Source organism: Myotis nattereri, assembly GCF_964212035.1.
Source record: "Myotis nattereri genome assembly, chromosome: Y".
Lineage (NCBI taxonomy): Eukaryota > Metazoa > Chordata > Mammalia > Chiroptera > Vespertilionidae > Myotis > Myotis nattereri.
Genome location: NC_138094.1, coordinates 33,110,996 through 33,134,097, shown reverse-complemented (window position 1 = coordinate 33,134,097; position 23,102 = coordinate 33,110,996).

The window sequence follows — 23,102 nt, the reverse complement described above, 5'->3', positions numbered from 1 at the left end:
TGACTGTTTTGAAAGCATTTACTGATTGAATTTAGGGAGAGAGGGGAGGAGAGAGAACGACGTGGAGGTTTTGTTCTGATTTCCTAAGCACTCATTATGAATTCCTGTATGTGCACTGGCCAGGCATCAAACACCCAACCTTGCCATACCAGGATGATGCTGTGACCCACTAAGCCACCCAGCCAGGGCAAGAGCTTCATTCTTGGGAAAGCTCTTCTTTCCAGGGTTGCAGTTGTATGTAGACTCCAGGTCAGTATGGAGTGGAATGTGTTGAGGCAGGTGAAGGAAGCAGATTTGCATGGAGGCCCCTCCCTCCTCTGAGGCAGGGGAGTGGATAAGAGAAGTTTGTGGAGCCAGGCTCAGGCTTGGGGTGTCAGAAGGCAGCATTGTTGGTGTAGCTCCACCATGACTTGGCCTCTGCTCCTGCTCACCGGCCTCACTCAGGGCCCAGGTGAGGCCTCTGTGGAAGGGACCGTGGGTTCACCTTGGCCTGATTCTTTGCCTCCTCTTCAGGCTCACCAGGTTCCCAGCACTGCACCCACCAGTGAGTGCTTTTGCTGTTTTCAGGGTCCTTGGCCCAGTCTGCCCTGACTCAGCCTCACTCAGTGTCCAGGGCCCTGGAACAGGCAGTCTCCTCCACCTGTGCCAGACACAGCGATGATTTTAGTTGTTATGATCATGTCTCCTAGTAAAAAGAATGACCAGGCATGGCCCTAAACTGCTGGTTTATAAAATCCAAAAATGGACATCACTGATCCCTTATTTATTCTCTTGATAAAAATGTGGAAAAAGAGCTACACTGCCCAGGCCTGGGCTGCCATTGCAGGATGGGGCTGATTAGTACTGTTGTTCTTCACATTAGCCATGGCACTACCCACTGCCGGAGTCCATTCATTGTCTTCACTAGCTGAGTTTAGACAGAGACCCCCCAAAAGCTAGTAGCCCTTGAAAGTCCTACTAAGGGTCAGGGCTTGAAAGTCCTAGCAAAGGTCAGGGCTGTGCACCACCCAGTTAATCTAGGAACCACTCAGTTAATTTAGGTAATAATAGTTGAAGCATCCCCACCTTAGTTCCCTTAATTCCTTAGATACTTATGTAGATCCTTCTTGATTATTGTTAATCAGATACTCCCAGAAATCTATTGATGGGCTAATCAGATACTTTGTCTATTCCTGGAAATTTTCTGCTGATCTGTGTGTCACTGAAACCTCCTTACCCTAAGGGCTACTCCAGATCAATAAAAGATTGGAGCAGCCTGACCAAGGAGGAAGTCCTTCGGGACTTGCCGCCTGGTCCCCCAATATTGCAAAATTATCTCGCGTCTTTTTCTCTCATTTGCTGTGTGGCTCCTCTTTCAGATACCGAACCCTACTTCACGCAGAACGTGGAGGGAGTCTCACTCGACAATCCACAGTGGTGCTTGTTTGTGGGAACGTGAGACCAACACCTGCCCTGGGCTCACAGGCTCCCTCCTTGCTCTGAAGATGCTTCACCACCCCGAGCAGGAAATTTCATCCTCTCTCTGAGGAAAATTCATCCTCTCTCTGTCCTTCCTCCTCTCACATAGCATTGAGAGCACAGTTGCTTTCTTCACATAGTGTTCTCTCTCACACACAATCCCTAAGCAAACTCTCCGTTACTGGCTTGTTGTCTTTACTTGTGTTTTGTGCATCCAGATGACCACTCATTCAACCTTTCATTGTAACAACCTCAAGGAGGCCCCTCGTGTGCTTATTGGGTAGGTTTCCCACAATCCTCTAGGAAATCCCCAATTTAAATCCCTTGGCCTCTTGAAGGGACAGAACGGAACTTGAAAGAACTAAGCAGAACTAAGCAGAAATGCACCCTACTCCCTCTTCAAGGACGAAGCAGGGACATACTCTTCTCCCTCTCCTCTATCTTGTCTTGCAAGGCTGGGCCCTCAGCCCAAGCCGCTCCCCCCTGAGAGTGACCACAAGAATGCTGGTATTGTCCTAACTCTCCCAACCACCCACCTGAGTGGACCAATGAAGCTCCAGAAATGTAGCGACGGTCCTAATAAGGCTACAGTGGAGGACGGCTCCAACCTTCAGAATATGATGGTCACTTCCTGACCCTTATGCTGTAAAACCCTGACCAATCTCTGTAACTCACGCCACCCCTAAAGCCCACCCCAAATAGCTAGCCCTATATAACCTTTGTTCTCCTGGGACACTTTCTCTCGGCTCACCGCTGTGCCGGATAGAGGCTGGGAGCCAATTCTAGAATTGATCAATAAAGACTCGTTGCTTTTGCATCGGAGGAGGCTCCCTGGTGGTGGATTATTGGGGACCCCTAGCTCTGGGCATAACATTTTGAGGGCGCTTCCGGGATCCCCAAGAAAAACCCACGAGGGACCCAAATCCCAGAGTCTGCTGTCTGCGGTAAGTGTCTATGTGTTATCTGTTCTGTCTTATGTGAGCTCGCTTCTGCAATCTGGCCTGATAAAGATCTAAGTGGATGCACTGGCGGGTCTCGGGCAGGAGGAGGCAACAGACGCCTTGCACCTCCATCTGGCGGGGTGTAAAAGCCCCCATCTGTTTTTTTTTTTTTTTTTTTTCAGTTTTTCTTCTGCGGGGTCGGAAGGCTGTTCTTAGGTGTCTTTGTTTGTTTGGTGTCTGTGTTCTTTTGTTTGATTTTGTGGACTCACTGGACGGACGCTATGGGACAGACTCAAACTACTCCTTTAAGCATTATGGTTGATCATTTTAAAGAGGTTAAGGGAAGGGATAACAACCTCAGTGCAGAAGTGAAGAAGGGTCAATGGCAAACTTTCTGTTCCATCGAGTGGCCGGCTCTCAATGCCGGGTGGCCGCCGGAGGGGACGTTCGACCTCCCCACCATTCGCCGGGTCAGGGAAGTCGTAGCTCGGCCGAAGGGGGGTCATCCCAATCAACTCCCTTACATTATTACTTGGCAGGACCTCGTGGAGGACCCTCCCTCCTGGCTCAAGCCCTTCCTGGCTCCACGCCCTCCGGAGCCGGCACCCATACTTGCCTTGCAGGATGCAGAAAAGCAGAAGGTGGTTCCCGGCGTAGATGGGAATCCAACTACCAACCAGGCCCAGATAGATGTCTCTTTCCCTTTAACCAGGCCTGAATGGGACTTCAACACGGCTGAAGGTAAGGAGAGGCTCAAAATCTACCGTCAGACTTTGATGGGGGGGTCTTCGTATGGCTGCTAGGAAGCCTACCAATTTGGCCAAGGTAGGGAACGTACAACAGGAAAGGGATGAATCTCCAGCTGCCTTTCTAGAACGGATCATGGAGGCATATCGCACCTATACCCCCATGGATCCAGAAGCTCCTGAAAATAAGGCGGCTGTGGTCATGAGCTTTATAAACCAGTCAGCCACAGACATTAGAAAGGAAAGGCAGAGGATAGATAGATTAGTGGAAAAGAGTTTTCGGGACTTGTTGGAGGTGGCTGAAAAGGTGTATAACAACCGAGAATCTCCTGAGGATAGGCAAGCCCGTGCCATGGTGGCTGCCAGTGACAAGCAGACCCGAAACCTGGCCAAGGTTCTGCTGGCCACCACCACGGAGAACCCTGAGGAGTGGACCCGCCACCTTCGCCAGCTTGCCGATGACCAAGAGGGAGGTAAAGGAACCGCCCGGGGCGGGAAGAAGAAGCTGCAACGGAACCAGTGTGCTTACTGCAAAGAGATAGGACACTGGGCCCAGGAATGAACAAAGAAGGCCGGTAAAAAAGGAAACAAGACAGATCAGGTGGAGGTCTTGGAGCTGGGAGGACTGAGTGATTAGGGGAGTCGGGGTTCGGACCCCCTCCCCGAGCCCAGGGTAACTCTTAGACTGGAGGGGACGCCTATTAACTTCCTTGTCGACACTGGGGCACAACATTCGGTCCTACACACACCTCAAGGGAAGCTAGCCAGCAAGAAGTCCTGGGTGCAAGGGGCAACTGGCATAAGCCAGTATTCATGGACTACCCGAAGAACAGTAGATCTAGGAACGGGCCGGGTATCCCATTCCTTCATGGTAATACTGGAGTGCCCCTACCCCCTATTAGGATGGGACTTGCTGACCAAGATCGGAGCCCAAATAACTTTCAGACAAGGGGGGCCCCAGGTCACTGATGGCAAAGGCCATCCCATCCAGGTTCTGACTCTGAGACTGGAGGATGAATATCGCCTCCACCAGGGGGCGCCCCCAGGAGAGAACAATATGGACAGATGGCTACGAGAATTCCCCACCGCCTGGGCAGAGACGGGGGGCGGGGGGGGGGGGGGGGAGTAGGACTGGCTGCTCACAGGGCCCCAACGCTGGAAGAGTTAAAACCAGGGGAAAGTCCGATAAGAGTCAAACAGTATCCAATGCCCCAGGAGGCCCGGAAGGGGATTCAGCCTCATATCCGAAGACTGCGAAGCCTAGGGATACTGGTTCCATGCCAATCTGCCTGGAACACCTCCCTCCTGCCAGTCAGAAAGCCTCACACGAATGACTACCGACCAGTCCAGGACCTCCGAGAAGTAAATAAAAGAGTTATGGATATACACCCAACCGTTCCTAACCCGTACACTCTCCTAAGCTCTTTAACACCCACTAGAGTGTGGTACACTGTATTGGATTTGAAGGATGGTTTTTTCAGCCTGACGCTCGCGCCTCAAAGCCAACCCCTGTTCGCCTTCGAATGGCACGATCCAGAGGGTGCCTACAGTGGACAATTAACCTGGACTCGGTTACCCCAAGGGTTCAAGAATTCGCCCACCATCTTTGACGAGGCACTGCATGAGGATCTCGGTGAGTACAGGAGAGAACACCCTAGTCTCACCCTCCTGCAGTATGTAGATGACATCCTGGTTGCTGCAGACACTGCCGAGGACTGTGAGCAGGGGACCAAAGACTTGTTGACCACCCTAGGGACCTTAGGGTACCGGGCCTCTGCGAAGAAAGCTCAGATATGCCAAGAAAGGGTGAGTTACCTGGGGTACATACTGGAGGGCGGACAGCGGCGGTTGTCGGACGCTAGGAAGGAGACAGTCCTGAAAATCCCTATTCCCACCACCCGGAGGGAAGTAAGGGAATTCCTAGGATCAGCTGGCTATTGCCGCCTCTGGATCCCAAGTTTTGCAGAGATCGCCAGGCCCCTATATGAAGCTACCAAAGAGGGAAAGGCCTTTGAATGGACTGAGACAGAGGAAATTGCCTTTAATCAGATAAAGAGAGCTCTTTTGGCTGCTCCAGCCCTGGGCCTGCCAGACATTACAAAACCCTTCCGCCTCTTTGTAGATGAGCGCAAGGGAATAGCAAAAGGGGTTTTAACTCAGGCTTTAGGCCCCTGGAGCCGCCCGGTAGTGTATTTGTCCAAAAAGCTGGACCCCGTAGCCTCCGGCTGGCCACCATGCCTAAGAATCATTGCAGCAACCGCGCTCTTAGTCAAGGATGCCGACAAATTGACCCTGGGACAGGAAATCTGGATAACAACCCCCCCATGCCCTTGAGGGAGTCCTAAAACAGCCTCCTTACCGATGGATGAGCAATGCACACATGACCCACTATCAGAGCTTATTGCTCAACCCTCCTAGAGTGCGGTTCCATCCCAGAGAGGCTCTCAACCCCACTACCCTGCTGCCTGACCCCGACCTAGATGCCCCGCTGCACGACTGTGCGGGGATCCTGGAGCAGGTACATGGACTTCGGAAGGACTTGACCGACCGGCCCCTCCCTGATGCAGAGGCCACCTGGTTCACGGATGGAAGCAGCTTCGTGCGGGACGGATGCAGGTACGTGGGTGCAGCGGTGGTCACCGACACAGACACTGTGTGGGCAGAAGCACTGCCCCCTGGGACATCAGCCCAGCGAGCAGAACTCATTGCTCTCACCAAGGCACTGACACTGGGGGCGGGGAAGCGGCTCAACATTTACACAGACAGCCGTTATGCATTTGCTGCGGCTCATGTTCACGGGGCGATTTACCAGGAAAGAGGGCTGTTGACAGCAGAAGGACGAACAGTGAAAAACAAACAGGAGATTCTCGACCTGCTTGGGGCCCTATGGCGTCCCACGAAGCTAGCCATTATCCACTGTCAAGGGCACCAGAAGGCAGATGACCCAGTAGCAAAAGGTAACCAAAAAGCTGATCAGGCAGCCAAGGCAGCGGCCTTCACCCCGGTCCCTGCAATGGCCATACAACTACCAGACCCCGGGGACCCAGTTCTACCAGATCAGCCTAAATACTCTCAGGAAGAGCTGCAGCAGATCAGAAAACTCCCCCTCGCTAAGGAAGTGAAAGGATGGTGGTACACCTCAGATGGGAAACTCATACTACCGGACTGGCTTGGGGTCACAGTTTTAGAACGCATGCATCGGTCCACCCACTTGGGAGCCTGGAAGTTAAAGGACTTAATTCAGCATGCCAAAATCAAGATCCACCAACAAGACTCCAAAATCAATCAAATTATAACCTCCTGTAAGACCTGCCAACTCACAAATGCAAGAGCTGGGTCAGGTGGACAAGGAACCAGGCTCAGAGGCATCAAACCAGGAGCAAACTGGGAGGTTGATTTCACTGAAGTCAAACCAGGGAAGTATAGTTATAAATATCTTTTAGTATTCATAGATACCTTTTCTGGCTGGGTAGAGGCATACCCAACTAAGCATGAGACGGCCCAGACGGTGGCCAAGAAGCTGCTGGAAGACATCTTACCCAGGTATGGTTTTCCTGCTATGATAGGCTCCGACAACGGGCCAGCCTTTATTTCGCAGGTAACACAGGCAGTAGCCAAAGTCATAGGGGCGGATTGGAAATTGCATTGTGCTTACAGGCCCCAGAGTTCAGGGCAGGTAGAAAGAATAAATAGAACTCTAAAAGAGACCCTTACCAAATTAACCATGGAGACTGGCGGGGATTGGGTGGCTCTCCTTCCATATGCCCTTTACCAGGTGAGGAACTCTCCTTACACCCTGGGACTCACCCCTTACGAGATCATGTTTGGTAGGCCCCCTCCTATCATCCCTAATCTAAAAGCTGAACTTCTTATTGAGTTTGAAAATCAGGAGATATCTTCTTTCCTAAGAGAATTGCAGAGGGTGCATGAGGACATTTGGCCGCGCCTCCGCGCCATCTACGAGGCTGGCCCCACCCCGACGCCTCATCAGTACAAGCCAGGTGACTGGGTGTTCATCAGAAGACACTGCTGGGAGATCCTCAAACCACGCTGGAAAGGCCCCTACATCGTCGTGCTGACTACACCCACCGCTCTCAAGGTAGACGGCATCGCGACTTGGGTCCATCACTCCCACGTTCGCCCAGCTGACCCCTCTGCAATCCAGGAAGACTTCATCACACAATGGAGCATCGACCAAGACCAGCGCAACCCGCTCAAGCTCAAGCTGCGGTGCACTCGACCTACCTGATGTTGGTAACTTTACTCGTGAACACTCCTGCCACCGGGAGCCCGCACACTCCTTATAATATCACCTGGCAGATCATAGACACTAACTCAGGGGTGATCCTTAATCAGACTTCTCAAATCCATCCCAAAGACACCTGGTTCCCTGAACTTCGAGTAGACCTCCTAACTCTCCTTCCCAACCCACTCGACACCAGCGATTACTGCCTGGGTGCGGCAATACGCCAGGCTTTTGAGGCCTCAAAACCAAGGAGAACCCTCTATTTTTATGTCTTCCCCGGACACTCACAAGCTCAGTCCCAGGGAAATGACCCTTGTGGAAGTGCTGGAGACTACTTCTGTGCTTCCTGGTCATGTGTGTCAACCGGACACATCTGGTGGAAGGCCCCCAAGAAGGGTGACCTAATCACCGTTGGGCGACCGGCTGCTCCACCGTGTCCCCAGAGTGGCCGTGTCTACTGCAACCCCGTGAGCATTTCCTTCACAAAAGAGGGTAGAAAGGCTACAGGATGGGACACCGGAAAGACTTGGGGATTCCGAATCTATTCTTGCAGGGGGGCTTTGCGTAGGGCGGACCCTGGGATGTTGTTCACCCTCCGGGTTCAAAATACTCCCCTTCACTATCATTCCCCTGTGGGAATGGGGCCCAACAAAGTACTAGCTCCTCAACCTCAGCTGACCACTCCCCGGGTATCTACAACTGAAGGAGCATGGGCCCCGGCATCACTGCCTAACACCCTACTCGCACCTACCATGAAGAACCTGACTCTGAGTCATACCCCCCCCGCCTGAAGTAGACCCACTTATAAGCATGGTTATAGGAGCTTATTATGTTTTAAACGCCTCCAGGCCTGACCTGACCAAATCTTGCTGGCTCTGTCTAGACGTTGAGCCACCGTATTATGAGGGTATCGCGGTTAAGGGTAACTATACAACCGCCACGATTGTCAGCTCCTGCAGGTGGCAGCAAACTGTTGCAAGGCTAACCCTCCAGGCAGTAATGGGGCAGGGGGCCTGCGTAGGCAACGTACCCCCTGAGCAGTTGCATCTCTGCAACGAAACTCTGACTATCCCTGAAGAGGCAGTATACCCTTTGCCTCCCAAGAATGCATGGTGGGCCTGCTCCAGTGGCCTCGCTCCTTGTGTCCACTCCCTGGTCCTTAATTCCCAGAAGGAGGGCTTTTGCGTGCTCGTGCAGTTAATTCCCAAGTTAATATACCATTCAGAGAAAGAGGTATATGAATTTGTTAAGAGGTTCCTTAACAAATTCAGCGCTGCCAATCCCCGAAATAAAAGAGAGCCCATCACAGCCTTAACTATGGCCGCCCTCTTGGGATTGGGACTAGCGGGAGCAGGGACTGGAATATCCTCACTTGTCATACAAGACAAGAATTATGGAGCCCTAAGAGCAGCCATTGACCTAGACATAGAAAGAATTGAAAAATCTATTACCCATTTACAGGATTCTCTCACCTCCTTATCTGAGGTAGTGCTCCAAAACAGAAGAGGACTAGACTTGCTATTCCTGCAGCAGGGGGGCTTATGTGCAGCTTTGGGAGAGGAATGTTGTTTTTATGTTGACCACTCAGGTGTTGTTAAAGAGTCTATGGCCCTCATAAGGGAAGGATTGCAGAAGCGGAAGTTGGAAAAAGAGCGGTCTCAGTCTTGGTATGAATCCCTGTTTAATTGGTCCCCATGGTTAACCACTCTCATTTCTGCCCTCGCCGGGCCCCTTGTAATCCTCCTAATGTTGCTAACTTTTGGCCCCTGCATTATTAACAAGCTAGTTCAATTTGTCAAGGAACGCATAGGGGTAGTTCAATTAATGGTCTTACAAGCTCAATACCGGCCTCTAGCGACAGAGGGAGAGGTAGAAATGCAGTCCGTCTCATGACTGAGCCGTGAGTTCCAAGACAAGGGGGGAATGAAGGGACAGAACGGAACTTGAAAGAACTAAGCAGAACTAAGCAGAAATTCACCCTCCTCCCTCTTCAAGGACGAAGCAGGGCCATACTCTTCTCCCTCTCCTCTATCTTGTCTTGCAAGGCTGGGCCCTCAGCCCAAGCCGCTCCGCGCCCCCCCCCCCCCCCGAGAGTGACCACAAGAATGCTAGTATTGTCCTAACTCTCCCAACCACCCACCTGAGTGGACCAATGAAGCTCCAGAAATGTAGCGACGGTCCTAATAAGGCTACAGTGGAGGACGGCTCCAACCTTCAGAATATGATGGTCACTTCCTGACCCTTATGCTGTAAAACCCTGACCAATCTCTGTAACTCACGCCACCCCTAAAGCCCACCCCAAATAGCTAGCCCTATATAACCTTTGTTGTCCTGGGACACTCTCTCTCGCCTCACCGCTGTGCCAGATAGAGGCTGGGAGCCAATACTAGAATTGATCAATAAAGACTCGTTGCTTTTGCATCGGAGGAGGCTTCCTGGTGGTGGATTATTGGGGACCCCGAGCTCTGGGCATAACACTCTCATACCTGTGCAGACCACCTGGATTCAGTTCTCCACAAATGAAGTGGGAATGAGAATAAAGGAAAAGAATTTATTTCCTTCTCTTCCTTTCTCCCCTCCTTCCAATTTGATTTTCTGTCTTTTTATGCTCCCAATACTTCCCAGAACCTAGGAAGTTTTGAGGCTGGGTTTTGAGTGAAAGGTTCTGTGTCCTCTCAGAATCACCTCTGCACTCAGGTATCTAAAGGATGCTTCTAAAAGCAGACCATGGCTGCTTGGATCTTGCAGAATCTGTGGGAGGTGGCCCCATTCCTCAGGGGTCCCCAAAGATTTCCGTGATGCTGCAACACATTTCCAGTGATAATCCCAGTTAAAGTGCATCAAACAGTACAAGTACACATAACTATCAGGCCAAGAAGTTCAGGACTGTTGAAGGAAGCTGGGCCAAGGTACCACAAGCCCTGGTGTGTGACCTCATGATCCAAAGGCTGTAAGCCATCTCTGACTTCCAGCCCTGCAGATGTCAGCTCTTAGAAATGACATGGATGATCACCCTACCTGGAAGTTAAGTCTTTGCTATAATTTTCTCCATTTAAGTCACTTGGTGACGTTTTCCCAAGTACTGCTTTGTTTACAATCATGCTTTAATCGTCCAAGCTGCAACAGTGACCCATGTAGACCCTTTCCAGTTGTGTCACAGCGCAGTGGGAAAGAGTCCCTGCTAATGAAGACGCGGAGAAGATCCTGAGTCCCAGCCCCACATCTGTGTAAAGCTGGTCAGAAGGGTGAGCCTGTCTGTAGGGTGTGTGTGTGTGTGTGTGTGTGTGTGTGTGTGTGTGTGTGTGTGAGGGGGCGGGGGGAGAGCAATGTCGCTATGCTGGACACCAGTACGAACCAGAGAGTAATGGCTCTGCTGACCCTCCACCGTGGCATTTGAGATTGGTTGTGGCTCCTGACTGTAACAGCAGGGCCCATAGTTTGCATGTTATTTCGATGTTCATAGGACTGTGGGAGCCCCCACTGGCCCTTCTAGTGTTTCTCCTCAAAGGTGGACCACCATTTCCTTTTAAGAAGGTAGTCACTATTTCATAAGAGGGACTATTACCAGGAGAACCAGGACAAGCTGTTGGGTGCTCAGGGTCTCTCTGATGAGACCTTGCTGGAGTAAGAAGCACACTGTTCCCTGGGAATTTGGAGTCTCAGATGGTAGACATGGTCCCTGCATTTCTCAAGTAACACGATTGGACACCTGTTTAATTTTTATTGGATGCGGAAGAAGGGTCATTTTTGATGGAAGGGATTAGAAGTGCTTTAGGTGTCACTATGGCCAATGTACCCATCACTCTTCTCCCATAAGATTCAGTCAGAGACTCAGCACCACAGAGCATGACCTTTCATGTGTCACAGAACCTCCGTGTCAGGTGCCTCTCTCTTTATCATGTACTATTTCCGGATGTTTCATCTTTCTCCCTAGTTGGCATTCTGAAAGGAAATTATTATATTTCTTTGACCTGAAAGTATGGGTTTGGGAATAAATATTAGTGTGTTTAAATGTATTTGTTTAGCTCAATTGGTTATTAACTATTTTTGCAAGTGGTCCTTTTGCCTGCTCTGGCAGCCATCATGCTTAGCATGTCTACGTCACGTGTTATCATGTTGGCACACGGGTAGAGGATGGTGTTAAATGAGTGTGGTTACTCCTGCAGCACTGGCCCTGGGTCCCTGTGGTCCTGACAGAACAAGGCGCAATGAACGAGGACGAGGTGCAACTCCATGAAGGTCAGAGGTCTGCTTCCTGCAGGAAGGATGAGGATAACTGGAATGTGCCTAGGGCTTCCCACACTTTTCCCAGGAGATGAGGATTCAGTCTACGTGGTCCACAGGTCCAGCTGATGGATTTAAGAACAGGTCAGGGATTAGTACCATTTCACTGTTATCTCACACCAAAGACATTACTGTGGAAACTGACTTAATGGAGCACATACAGGTTTAGGCACTGACACTGAAGCCATGGTATCACATAGAATATTGTCACCGCCTAACATATCCAATTTACACGGCTCTGCTCCATCACAGATGCCTGACCTCCCTTAGCCAAGTTGTCACCACCCTTTGCTCTTCAGAATGTCTGTGCTGTGGTATGAACAATAATACAAACTTTGTGCCCTAGCTTTGTGGGAGCATCTTGATCCATAGGACTTCCAGTCATTACCTGAGTACAGTGCCATGTCAATCTGGCAAGGACCACTCGGTTCTGACTTGTCTGTTCTCCAAATCCAACTCTTTCCAGAAGAATACACCCTGCCAACCATCTCTCTGTGCATGAGGCAGATTTTGCCACCAGAAGTCACATGGCTCAGAGGTGAGGATTCCCAGTGGATCATGTAGGGGGTACAGTGAAGAACATGGTGTGCCCCATTTGAGATCCTGCCACACTCTTGGGAGAAGAACTGGGGTTAGGTTTCTTGCCAAGTCACCTCCCTGATTCTCAAACTCAGGATCCCACTTCGTGTTTTCCTCTCAGTGCAATCAATCCTACTGAGCTCTCTCCATCATGGGTATTGTGACCTTCAACGTTGTGGGAAGTCATTCTGTCTTCCCTTGATCCCATTTTCTTTTCACCCACTTGCCCTCCTGCAATTGATTTTACTCAACGTCTAAGGTCTCCTCAGGCAAGGCAAAGAGCTACCTCAGGAGCACTAACCCTCTGCCAAAACTACCTAGAAACAAGCAAAATGGTCCTAAGGGGAGGGTCTGGTCCACCTCCTGTGGCCGGTGACAGCCCATGCGAAAGGAAGTGGGATACAAAGGTAACTGGGCTCAGATGCATGTAGGAGTTATCGAGGGGCCAGGTACTGAGCTGGATTGGACTTGAAAGAGTAAGAGAAGCAGACAGAGCAGAGTCTGCCACCTCCCTCTCAGCTGCCTTCTCTGACTCTCAGGTTGAATCATCTTAGGCCGTCAGGGGGCACCGCTGTCCTCATATGGGGAGGAAGTTTGCTGTGGTTTACCCCTGACCTGTATGAAGTCCTCACTGGTGTTTAACAGGAGATTCTCTTGAGTCTGTGTCTGCCACAGAGGGGTATGCCCTGTGTCTGCTGTGTCCCAACATTTCAACTTCCCAATATTTCTACTTCTGGAAGTGGCAATAATGGGCCCCGAGCATCAGACACTATGCAGATTGGGACAAGGGGGGCATGAGGACTCATTGCAACTGAGAGTGTCAAGGAAATGGCTGAGAAAGAATAAAAGAGTCCAGATTTGTCCATGGTTCTGGAGTAACCAAGCGATTGGATGTTTTCCGAGACAACCTCAGTCACTGTCCACACTTTCCTCCCAATGTCACATGAGGGAAGTCCTCAATTCCTCAGTCAAGTACCATGTTGATGCCCACAGGAGGAAAGACAAGGACATCCGAGGTTGGATCCAGTCACCAGGTCTCAGTGTGTCCTGAGTAAGAAGAAACACTCAAACTATTCCCATTCTCTCAGGTTGGCTCACCAGATTGTGTTCTTGGTCTTTTCAGGGTCCTTTGTCCTTGTCTGCCCTCAGGGTCCTGTGCCTTGTCTGGCACACCTGGAAAGTAGGTCACCATCTGCTTGCTGGTAGAAGTGATGGCACTGGGTGTTACATTTATGTCTCCTGGTACCGTTTATGCCTCTGACATGGCCCCTAACCTCCTGATTTATGGGGTCACACTGGCCCTCAGGAATCCCTGAGCACTTCTCTGGCCCCAAGTCTGGCAACACAGCCATGCTGACCATGCCTGGGCTGCAGTTGGCGGACGAGGCTGATCATTACTGTTGCTCACACACAAGGAGTGACACTCTTTACACAGTGGAGCCAGCTCATGAGACAGTGGAAACTCAACTGGCCTTGTACTCACAGGCTCCCTTCGTGCCCTGAAGATGCTTCCACAGCCTTCATTCACAATGGGCTGGAGAAACATTGCAGGAGCCTCTCTCACCATGGCACGCAAACTGTCTCTCTAGCTTATTCTTTTTATTTATTTTTTTTAAATTTATTGCTTAAAGTATTACAAAGGGTATTACATATGTGTCCATTTTATCCCCCCGCCCTAGACAGTCCCCTAGCCTCCCCTATCCCCCAATGTCTTATGTCCACTGGTTATGCTTATATGCATGCATACAAGTCCTTTAGTTGATCTCTTACCCCCCTACCTCCTGCCCCCCATCCCTCCCCGGCCTTCCCGCTGCAGTTTGACAATCTGTTTAAGTAAGCTCTGCCTCTGTATCTATTATTGTTCAAAAGCTTATAATGGTCTCTATTATCCATGAATGAGTGAGATCATGTGGTATTTCTCCTTCATTGACTGGCTTATTTCACTTAGCATAATGCTCTCCAGTTCCATCCATGACGTTGCAAATGGTAAGAGTTCCTTCCTTTTTAGAGCAGCATAGTATTCCATCGTGTAGATGTACGACAGTTTTCTAATCCATTCATCTACTGATGGGCATTGAGGCTGTTTCCAGATCTTAGCTATGGTGAATTGTGCTGCTATGAACATAGGGGTGCATATATCCTTTCTGATTGGTTTTTCTGGTTTCTTGGATATATTCCTAGGAGTGGGATCACAGGGTCAAATGGGAGTTCCATTTTCCGTTTTTTAAGGAAACTCCATACTGTCTTCCATACTGGCTGCACCAGTCTGCATTCCCACCTGCAGTGCACAGGTGTTCCTTTTTCTCCACATCCTCTCCAGCACTTGTCGTTTGTTGATTTGTTGATGAAAGCCAGTCTGACAGGTGTGAGATGGTACCTCATTGTTTTTTTGATTTGCATCTCTCAGATGATTAGTGAGTTTGAGCATGTTTGCATATGTCTCTTGGCTTTCTGAATGTCCTCTTTTGAAAGGTGTCTATTTAGAACCTTTGTGCATTTTTTGATTGGATTGTTTATCTTCCTTTTGTTGAGTTGTATGAGTTCCCTATAAATTTTGGAGATTAGGCCCTTATCAGATATGATATTGGCAAATATGTTTTCCCACACAGTGGTTTTCTCGGTGTTTTGTTGATGGTTTCTTTTGCTGTGCAGAAGCTTTTTATTTTGATGTAGTCCCATTTGTTCATTTTCTCTTTAGTTTCAAGTGCCCTAGGAGCTGTATCTGTGAAGAAATTGCTTCGGCATATGTCTGAGATTTTGTTGCCTTTGGATTCTTCTAGAATTTTTATGGTTTCCCGTCGTACATTTAAGTCCTTTATCCATTTTGAGTTTATTTTTGTGTATGGTGTAAGTTGGTGGTCTAGTTTCATTTTCTTGCATATATCTGTCCAATTTTCCCAACACCATTTATTGAAGAGACTATCTTGGCTCCATTGTATGTTCTTGCCTCCTTTGTCAAATATTAATTGAGCATATTTGTTCGGGCCGATTTCTGGGCTCTCTATTCTATTCCATTGATCTATATGCCTATTCTTGTGCCAATACCAGGCAGTTTTGAGAACAGTGGCTTTGTAATACAACTTAATATCTGGTATTGAGATCCCACCTACTTTGGTCTTTTTCAGGATTGCTATAGCTATTCGAGGTCTTTTTTTATTCCAGATGAATTTTTGGAGAGTTCGTTCTAGATCTCTGAAGTATGCCGTTGGTATTTTAATGGGAAGTGCGTTGAATTTATAGATTGCTTTGGGTAGTATGGACATTTTAATGATGTTGATTCTACCAATCCATGAACACGGAATGTTCTTCCATCTGTTTATGTCTTCCTCTATATCTTTTTCAACGTCCTGTAGTTTTCTGAGTAGAGGTCTTTTACCTCTTTAGTTAAGTTTATTCCTAGGTAGCTTAATTTTTTTGGTGCGATGGTAAACGGGATTGTTTTTATAATCTCTCTTTCTGAAAGTTCACTATTGGTGTATAGAAATGCCTCAGATTTCTTGGGGTTAATTTTGTATCCTGGTACATTGCCAAATTCATGTATTAAGTCTAGTAGCTTTTTGATGGAGTCTCTAGGGTTCTGTATGTATAATATCATGTTGTCTGCAAGTAAGGATAGTTTTACTTCCTCTTTTCCAATTTGAATGCCTTTTATTTCTTCTTCTTGCCGAATTGCATGGCTAACACTTCCAGTACTATGTTGAACAGGAGTGGTGAGAGGGGGCATCCCTGTCTTGTTCCTGTTCTTAGGGGAAACGGTGTTAGTTTTTGTCCATTGAGTATGATGTTGGCTGTGGGCCTGTCATATATGGCTTTTATTATGTTGAGGTATGATCCTTCTACTCCCACCTTGCTGAGAGCTTTTATCAAAAATGGGTGTTGAATTTTGTCAAATGCTTTTTCTGCATCAATTGATATGACCATGTGGTTTTTTTCTTTCAGTTTGTTTATGTGATGTATCACGTTTATTGATTTGCGGATATTGTACCATCCTTGCATCCCTGGGATAAATCCTACTTGGTCATGGTGTATGATGTTTCTGATGTAATGCTGGATCCGATTTGCTAAGATTTTGTTGAGGATTTTGGCATCTATGTTCATGAGGGATATTGGCCTGTAATTCTCTTTCATTGTGTTGTCTTTACCTGGTTTTGGTAATAGGGTGATGCTGGCTTCATAGAATGAGCTTGGAAGTGTTCCTTCCTCTTGAATTTTTTGTAGTAGTCTGAGGAGGATAGGTTTTAGTTCTTCCTTGAATGTTTGGTAAAACTCCCCTGTGAGGCCATCTGGTCCTGGGCTTTTGTTTTCTGGAAGCTTTTTGATGACTGCTTCAATTTCTTCCATAGTTATTGGCCTGTTGAGATTTTTAGATTCTTCCTGATTGAGTTTTGGAATGTTGTATTTTTCTAGGAATTTGTCCATTTCCTCCAGGTTGTCTAGTTTGTTGGAGTAGAGCTGTCCATAGTATTTTTTAACAATCATTTGTATTTCTGTGGGGTCTGTGGTTATTTCGCCTCTATCATTTCTGATTTTGTTTATATGGGTCCTCTCTCTTTGCTTCTTGGTGAGTCTGGCTAGAGGTTTGTCAATCTTGTTTATCCTTTCAAAGAACCAGCTCCTGGTTTCATTGATTTTCTGTATTGTTTTTTTGGTCTCTATGTCATTTATTTCTGCTCTAATCTTTATTATCTCCTTCCTTCCGCTCACTCTGGGTTTTTTTTTTTGTTGTTGTTGCTCTCTTTCTAATTCTTTGAGATGTAGAGTTAGCTGATTTACTACCATTTTTTCTTGTTTTTTGAGATAGGCCTGTAGAGCTATAAACTTCCCTCTCAGGACTGCTTTCATTGTGTCCCATAGGTTTTGGATTGTTGTGTTTTCATTGTCATTAGTTTCCAGGATGTTTCGAATTTCTTCTTTGATTTCATTGGTAACCCAATCAATATTTAATAGCATGCTATTCAGCTTCCAGCTGTTTGAGTATTTTGGGTTGTTTTTATTGTAGTTTATTTCTAATATTATGCCATCGTGGTCTGCGAAGACGCTTTTTATGATTTCAATCTTCTTGAATTTGGGGATACTTTGCTTGTGACCCAATATATGGTCTACTTTTTGAATATGTCTTATGAGCATTTGAGTAGAATGTATATTCCCTGGCTTTGGGGTAAAGTGTTCTGAAGATGTCTGTTAAGTCCATCTGATCTAGTGAGTCATTTAGGATTGCTGTTTCTTTGCTGATTGTTTGTCTAGAGGATTTATCCAGTGTTGTCAGTGGTGTATTAAAGTCCCCGACTATGATTGTATTATTGTCGATCTCTCCTTTGATATCTTCCAGGAGTTTTTTTATGAATTTGGGTGCTCATGCATTGGGTGCATATATGTTTACCAGAGTTATATCTTCTTGTTGTATTGATCCCTTTAGTATTATGAAGTGGCCTTACTTATCTCTTGTTATGGCCTTCACTTCGAGGTCTATTTTGTCCGATATAAGTATTGCTACCCCAGCTTTCTTTTCCTTTCCATTTGCCTGAAAGATATTTTTCCATCCTTTCACTTTCAGTCTGTGTGAGTCCCTTCTAATGAGGTGGGTTTCTTGTAGACAGCAGATGTATGGGTCATGTTTTTTTATCCATTCAGCCACTCGATGTCTTTTGTTTGGAGCATTTAGTCCGTTTACGTTTAAAGTTATTATTGAAAGGTACTTGTTTGTAGCCATTTCTGTTTTTGTGTGGCTGTTTTCTTTCTTTGCTTTTTATTTCTTATTTTTATACCAGTCCCTTTAGCATTCCTTGCATTGCTGGCTTGGTGGTGATAAACTCTTGTAGCCTTTTTTTGTCTGTGAAGCTTCTTATTTCCCCTTCAAGTTTGAATGATAGCCTTGCTGGATAGAGTATTCTTGGATTCAGACCTTTGCTTTGCATCACTTTGTAAATTTCTGTCCATTCTTTTCTGGCCTGATGTGTTTCTGTTGAGAAATCATTTGACAATCTAATGGGAGATCCCTTGTATGTAACTTTCCGTCTCTCTCTTGCAGCCTGTAAGATTCTCTCTTTGTCCTGAACATTTGCCATGGTAATTATGATGTGTCTTGGTGTGGGTCTTTTCGGGTTCACCTTGTTTGGGACTCACTGGGCTTGTGTGACTTTTTTCTTCCCCCCTCAGGGAAGTTTTCTGATATTATTTCTTCTAATAGGTTTTCTAATCCTTGTTCATCCTTCTGTTGTTCTGGTACCCCTATTATTCGTATGTTGTTTCGTTTCATGTTGTCCCAAAGCTCCCTTAGGCTCTCCTCCTGTCTTTTAATTTTTTTCTCCAATTGCAGTACATTTTGTGTGTGTTTTGCTTCCTTGTCTTCTAATTCACTAATTCGGTCCTCCGCTTCTCCTAGTCTACTGTTGATACTTTCAATGGAGTTTTTCATTGCAGCTATATCACTCTTCATTTCTTCTTGGGTCTTACTTAAGTTGTTGATTTTTTCATCTGTTTCTTCTAGCTTCTTCCATATGTTATCGATTTTTTCATCTGTTTCTTCTTGCTTCTTGCAGAGGTTGTCGATTTTTTCCTCCATCCGGTTTATGCACTCTAGGACCCTTATTCTGAATTCTTTGTCTGTCATGTTGCATGCCTCTGTATTACTTAGCTGCTTTTCTGGAGAGTCCTCCTTCTCTTTCCTTTGGGGGTTTCTTTGTCTACCCATGTTTGATCTCACTGACATATCTATACGTTGAGTCGTTCAGTGGTTGCTCCCTTGGTGGCAGTGACTCCTTGGTCTGTGGTTGCTCTTCGGGCGGTTGTGGTAGCAGCTGCTCTTCAGTTGGCAGCAGCTCCTCTGGTGGGTGCTGTTCACAGCTGTGGTGGCTCTTCTGGCTGGTGGGGAGAGGTTTCACGTACAGCTGCTGTTCCTCAGCAGAGGGTGTTGGTGCTCAGGAGGTTGCTGTTGCTTGGATCTGCTGCATTGATTTAAAGGCACAAAATACAACACAACAAGGCACCACGTACCAGGCACTATACACAAATATATTCATGATATTAATAACCCCCTAAAAAGGTGACCACCTGAATTAAGAGAATTAGGGGATAAGGAAGAAGGAAGAGAAAAAGATAAAAGAGAAAAAAGAAAAGAAAAGAAAAGTAGGGACCAAAAAAAGGAGTGCAAAAATGAAATTGGGAAAAAGGAGGGGGGAAAATAAAAGCGAGAAAAGAAAAGAAAAGAAAAAAAAAAAGAGCGAAAAGAGAGAATGAAGTGGAAGAGGGGAAGAGACTTTTTTATATGAGGAGAATACTCCTATAGAACAGCCATTAATCCCAACAAATTCCAGCAACAGCTCCCTGGAGATGAATGCAAACTAGAAACAACCAATAATATAACGATGAAAATAGAATGGAGAACACTAATCCCAAAATAAAATAAAGAGAAAATAAAATGGCACTTTAAAAAAAATTGTAAAATGGTAGCAGTAATAATACTGGTTAAAAATAAGAAGGTAGTAATTAAAAGGGTAAAATCAGGTGATGGAAAAAAGAAGAAAAAGAAAAAAAGAAGAAAAGAAAAAAAAAGAAAAAAAAAGAAGAAAAGAAAAAAATTGGTTTCTTAGTTAAAAGGTGAAAAAAGAAAAAAAAATTGCAGTAGTAAAGGTCCTTCGGTTCTTCTATTCTTCAGTGTGGCTCGCCTTAGACCTGCCAGGTATTCAGGAGAGTGTTGAGTTTCCCTGCGATACACTGTTCCTCTGTGTTGTAAACCACAGTCCTTATTTTAAAGCAAGCCGCATTTGTTTCCCAGACTGCCTTATTTTGTGTTTACCAAAGAGTCAGTTTGTGGGTCAACCTCTGGGTGGCAGTGTTCTGGGGCTGGCCTCTGAGGCTATAGGGCCTCTCTGTCCAGTGGAAGTTCACTGCCCAGAGCTGGCTGCGCAATAGTTAGTTACTGGGGCTGTGTTGTTGCGGGGATTGAAAATTCCTCCCTCTCTAGCTTAATCTTTTGGGACAGTGACAGTTTCCTCTTTACCTGTGTGTCAGAGTCCCAGAACATGCAACTCTTTCCATCTCTTCAACTGCAGTCATGGGGAGAAGAGGGCGAGCATGCATGGGGCCATTTTACCGTTCTCAGGAGAATCTCCACTTTAAGTGCTTTCATCTCTACCGCAGAGCAGAGCGCCAGAGATGGATTTTCTTCTATTGTTGCCCACTTCAATTCTGAGTGCCCAGGCTCTCTTGGCAGGATGGCCCTCCTCAGTGGGTGGTCCCTCTCTGGGCCTGTTGCTGAAAGAAGAGCAACTGAGAAAAGGGGACTGTGTTGCTGAGGGACTGAGGAGAGTCAGGTGCTCTCAGTCTTTTGGGATACCTCATTGTGACACCATATCCAAGGAGGCTGAGCAGTAAAGGTCTGGAGTTGCAACTCTGTTTTTGGAGAATGTCCTCTCCCTTAGAGCAATGGACTCCTAATCTGGAGGCAGTTCTCACAATGCCTGTCTCCCTATCACCTGGCCTCTTTCCAAAATGGCTCCTTTTACCCCACAAGGGAAGAGATACCGGGTGTGTGTGTGCCCTCTTTGCAAGGACCCTCAAGGGGTCTGCGATACGTCGATGAGTTTCTACCTGGCACATATGTATTTCTGCTGTGTATATACAATGCCAAGAACTGTTTGCATGTCTCAATCAGCCTGGCAGAAGCACTGGAAAAACTGCACTGTGACCGATTCTTGCCATTTTTCCAGGATTTCCCCGGTTTTAGCACTGAAAGCGTATATCTTAGCAAGGTCCTCATTCTCAGGGCAATTAGGATAGGTGTTCATGGTGAAGATTAATTTCATGGTGATCTCGAGTGGGCTACGGGGTTCTGGGATTACACATTATATCTGGGTGTATCTGTGAGGGTGTTCCTGGCTGTTTTCGACATGTCACTGGCTGACTCAGTTTAGCAGACACATTGCCCTCCCGTGAGATTGAGCTCAAACAACCCGCTGAGGATCTGAGAAGAACAAAAGGCCAGGTAAGAAGGATCTGACCCCCCCTGTGTCTCATGGATTGAATGGGGACATCTCATCTCACCTTCTCCTGCCCTCAGACTGGAATTTACATAATCTTCTCCCCTGGTTCTCAGGCCTTTGTAGTGAAATTGAGTGGCAACACCAGCTTTCCTGTCTCTGTAGCTTAGTGGGCAGCTCCTGGGACTTTCCTGCCTCAGTAATCAATAACCATGTGAGAGCCTATTTTATATATCGAGGGTGGAGCAAAAGTAGCTTAACAGTTGTTCATGTGGAAAAGAATACCATGATTAATAAATAATAATACAGGCATAAACTCTGTGTTTCCCATACTCACAGCTGTAAACCTGCCTGTGCCCCATCCGTGTGTTTCTGAGTCAGGACAGACGGAGCCCAATGACAGAGCCGAGGGAATCAAGCCCGCCTTAGGGTGTCCTTACTTACCTACTGCAGGAGTTACAGTGCTGAAGGCAGAGGAATCCTAGGACATCCCCCATTGCTGTGTGGGACAAAGGTAACAAGAACATCACAGGATGGCTGGGGTTAGGGCGATCCAAATCCTGCCCTTCTCGGGGACCACGGGCAGAGCTGGAGATTGGTAATTCTCCCTCAACCCCTTCTTGATCCCGCTCTGTTGGGAGATGCTTACTGGCACTTCCAGAAAAGGAATTATCCTGACACAATAAACATTGACATAAACACTCAACATTCTTTGTGTCCCACTTAGGAATGGCTCAGCATGCAGCTAATGAGACTCTACACAGCAAAGGATAACAACGAAAGTACCTTTCCCAACTACAGGCCCTTGCTGACCCCTTGCGGCCTTAGATAGTGCATACCGAGCACCATGCTCTGCTCCTACTCCTGGCATCCCTCCCCAGCTCATGACCAGGGCCCGGGCCCCTCTGATCCAATTCATGATCCTTTAAAGTCCGCCAGAAAGGCTTATGTTGGGCAAAGATGTGTCGCCCATGGTAAAGCCTTTCTTCTTTGAAAGCAAGGATATACCTTCGCACAGACCCCAGTCCATTTTGAGATGTGTCAACAGCACCCTCTCCTTAATGGTTTCCCCACCTTGGTAGGAACACCTTGGAACTTAGAAGGGATGGAAGCCACCTCTGATGCCCAGAGAAGACCTCTGACAGAGCATGGAACTATCGACTCCCCACAGGTCTCTGGGTAATGAGAATCCCATGGAGCTTGGCCTAGAGGTTAGCTCATGTCAGCTATCCACAAACCAGTGAACCATGACGATCAGGGTTGCTACCTTCTGGGTCTAGTTCCACGGCTTCTGGTTTAGCAGTGATGGCAACTAGAAAACGTCACCTGTCTTCTGTGCTGACAAGGGTAGGTGTCTGAGAAAATTGCAATGTCAGTGACTACCCAAGTCAAAGGTATTGAGAAGCTATGGACCGGGAGCTAACATCAGGCCCCTGTCCTCCTGAAGTGTACACAGCCCCTGTCCCCTGAAAACGTATAACATGTCCTTTTTCTTTCCATTATTTTTTTCATGGCAGTTATTTTTTAAAAATCTTTATTGTTGAAAGTATTACATATGTCTGTTTCCTTCCCCCCAGCGACCCTTCCAGGCCACTCCAGCTCCCTTCCCCAGGCCCTGACCACCCCCATTGTCTGCTTCTGTGGGTTGAGCATACATTCACACAAGGTCCTTGGTTGGTATGTCTCAGCCATCACCCACTCACCCTCCCCTGCCTTCCCTGTGAGTTTCCACAGCCTGTCCATGCTTCCATGTCTCTGCCTCCATGATTTTTAAATCAATGTATTTTGTTCATGAGATTCCAAATAAGAGTGAGATCACACGATACTTGTGTAGTTCTGGCTTGCTTATTCCCTGAGCATAATCCTCTAT